At 52.8% G+C, this 3,386-nt stretch overlaps 1 long non-coding RNA gene across 1 annotated transcript; it reads right to left on the bottom strand.

Moving 5' to 3' along the window:
• Window positions 1-433: 433 nt before the first annotated feature.
• Window positions 434-2,519, bottom strand: LOC100903818 (uncharacterized). Its single transcript, XR_145249.2, has 3 exons — window positions 2,140-2,519; window positions 1,281-1,495; window positions 434-869 (listed from the first exon to the last, which is right to left on the bottom strand). It is a non-coding gene; the product is annotated as an uncharacterized LOC100903818 (long non-coding RNA).
• Window positions 2,520-3,386: the final 867 nt, after the last annotated feature.

The following is a 3,386-nucleotide window of genomic DNA, read 5'->3' as shown; positions in this document are numbered from 1 at the left end:
GAAGATCATGCAGCGTGAAGGACCCCGTTCTTGCGTCGAACGTCAAGCAGTCACGTCGGGTTCTTCCGAAACCGCCTCGGAGGTGTTAGACCACATGAACCTCACGGCTGAACCTCCCGAAGAGTCATTGCTGCGTTGACCGCGATGGCTTGCACAAGTAGCACTTCATCAGAGCTCGGTCCCGCTCATCCAAGCATCTGTGGGTCATCCTCCCCTCCGCGGGCTGCTGAGTCTGGGTACCCCGAGACGTGACTAAATCGAGGAGCACAGAGATAAGAATCTTCGATTGCGAGATTCGGAAGCAGACGCGCAATGATCTCGGAATGGCTTGACCAGCTCTCGGCCAAGTGAAGAGCGGGAAGCGAGGCCCAGTCGTCCGGGAACAGGAATGGGCAGAATTCGTTATGGAATGAATGCGCTGCGGGGATCGTGAATCGGAAGTGTCTCTTTTATTCTCCAAGATACGATGATTCGAGCCCGTCCCAAGAAAGTTGTCCGGGATCGTTCTCATCTCGTGCCTGATCCTCCGAACTTTCGCGGACATTTCCCAAGGAGCCAACAATAATGAGGGACCGGCTTGGTTTTGAGATCTCTACGGTCCTGCGCGACGTCGACCTCACCCCCCGTCGGAGTCGATGGTGAGAGACGATGACAGACAACCGACCAGCCTGCCCTGCTCAAAATCCTAAACGATGAAGACTCGCATTACCGAGCGGCACGATATCCCGAGACGGATCTCTGCCGAGTATAGCTCCTGGTTTGAGAAAACAAGATCACCCGAGAAACGTAGATTCCTTCGGGGGGAAGCCTCTCCTGGATCCCGATTCGCTATCGCGGGAAATGTTCACTTATCGGGTTCATGTACATGTCTGGAAAGAAAGATAGCTGATTAAACAGGGATGAAACGCTCACACTCCCCGTCGCTGGCCGTAAGTTTTGGTTATTTTTCCCTCTGTATCTCCTAGCGGGTGGAATGACGCGGAAAGCCGCGAAGATCGCGGTCTCGTGGATTATAATGGAATTATATTCGGAGAAAGTCTATTCCTCCTAGATACGGAATCAGCGAGCTGATCAGAACGAAGCATGGAGTATCCTGTGTCACACTCCACAAGAGGCCCCTCCGTGGAACTGTCATATGGCCGAGCATCGGGTACCATAAAGGCGAATTCTCGGAAAGGCCATTCGCGAACCGTCGTCCTTATTCATTTATTCAATCGATTCAGGCATCAGATTATGATCCGCAATTCTCCGAGGAGCCTCGACGCTCTCGTAAAACTTACCAACGTTTCAGACTCTCTGGACGCTGACCGCCGGTATCCTGCCTCCTAGACCTGGACTATGGCTCTCCTGCGTATCATGACCTCGGTAGCGGAGTCTTCAGAGAAGTTTTCTCCGTATTGCGGATGGAAGCTTCGCCATGCTCAGATCGTGTCCGTTTTCTTAGGAGTTGTCGAGGGAACCCTGATATCCATCGCTCCCGCACATCAAGCACCCCCTGTAAGAGACAAGAGACGTAAATTTTCGAATTCGGTATCATTATATCAACAGAATGGGGGTCTGTTTGCGAGTCGTATCTGGTGAGAACCCACCGTGACTTCGTTTGCTCACGGTAGGTATTGATCCCGGACGATGGACAAAAAGATTGCGAACCGATCGAGGGATCCTCCGGGAACAGCACGGCTTTTGAATGGGTTGTATTATAGCAGTGAGAAATATGGGAAGCCGTGTAAGCTCCGGCCCCGTCTTGATCCTTCGGTGCTCACGCGCAGGCCCTCCGCGGATGGCGAGCCTTGAAGTATCCCGCTCATTCCGATGAGAGCCGCCTCGCTTCCGAGGGTTTCGTGGTAATTCTAGAGCTGATACATGCAAATACGCTTCCGGGAATTTCCGTGGAGAGAATGGCTCTCTGAGCCCGTCACGGGATTAGGTGGTTCTGGGGGGGCAGCAATTCCGTCTGATCGGAAGCTACCGACGAGCGACATCCGAGCTAAGCCTAACCCCGCATGCTGATCTGACCACCAGTTTGAGCTCGAAATGCCGGCTGTCAAGTCGACTTTTGAGCAGAAGAGTCATCCGGACCTGACGGCCTGATACATCCTGGAATCAAGACCGCTGGCCGGCGTGACCTATGTAACTCACCGACACACGGCGAACATCCCGAAAGAGAACTCCGGGGAAGCGACTCTTCTCGCCTTTCCCTAGAGCACTTCATGGAAGGAACTTCACGATGATTGTTCCTCCCAACCGCGGATTTTGGTCGATTAGATCGATTCGGAGTCACCTAGTTGACCAAACTTGATCGATTGCCGAACTTCACGGCGATTCCGCACGGGGCTGTTTGTTTCGCCCAGAGCAGCTGGGTCAGCTCGAAGCGTCTGTTGTCGCACGTCGTCTTGTTCGCTGGCCGGCGGATTAGAGAGGGTACCCAGAGGGCTGGCTGTGAGCAGTGAAGAAGATACAGACTGTGAGCACAGCCTCCGAGCCTCTGGCCGGACTGTGGAGCGGGCACCGTTCCGCTGTGTTGTGAGCCGGAGAGGGAAGCTCGGGGCCCCGCTCAGCTCACGGTGAGGGTAGAAGGCGGTGTCAAGGGCCTTTTCCAGCAAATGGTATCGAGGAACCGTGACGTAACGGAGAGAAAAAAGACAGTGCCTTCTCCAATGAGTGTTTGCTGAGCGAATGAGCTGCCAGTTGGCAAAGAGGCAACGATTTTCTTACCCAGTATATTTACCAGTCCAGCTCACAGGAAATCTCTGTGAGCAGGGACGAGCAAGTGTTACGTGGTGGGCGTTCGCATTTGCCGAACAGGGCTCGCAAGCAGTGAGCTAGAGGCAGGCTGTACAGAGACTATGCATCCTAACCGGAGACGAAATTTTTGGCATTGTGGAGACGTTACCAACGTGTGACGAAAATCGAGCGCAGCAATGTCGTGAGACGAGCTCGCAGCCCGATGCATTCAGCAGAAGCCGTGTGGAGAACATGGCTGGCGACGCCGCAGCGCCGGCGATAGGAAGAGCGAACACGGTAACAGCAGCTACGCTTGCTGTCTATCGAGTTCACTGCTTTTTCCTTGGTAAAACTGGTTGATCCTGCCAGTAATCATATGCTTGTCTTAAAGATTAAGCCATGCATGTATAAGTTCAGACCCAAGAATGGTGAAACCGCGAATGGCTCATTAAATCAGTTATAATTTCATGGGATGTGTTTTGTTAATTGGATAACTGTGGTAATTCTAGAGCTAATACATGCAAATACGTTCAACTTCGGTTGGATGTGCTTTTATTAGTGCAAACCATGCCCTCTCGGGGGCTGCAGGTGGCGACTCTGAATAACTTTGCCGAGCATTACGGCCTCAGGCCGGTGCTATTCCTTCAAAGTATCTGCTCTAT

This window comes from Galendromus occidentalis, unplaced genomic scaffold, assembly GCF_000255335.2.
Source record: "Galendromus occidentalis unplaced genomic scaffold, Mocc_1.1 scf7180000076379, whole genome shotgun sequence".
In the NCBI taxonomy this organism is placed as follows: domain Eukaryota; kingdom Metazoa; phylum Arthropoda; class Arachnida; order Mesostigmata; family Phytoseiidae; genus Galendromus; species Galendromus occidentalis.
Note: the sequence above shows the minus strand (reverse complement) of the source record. Positions and strands in the feature narration are given on the sequence as shown.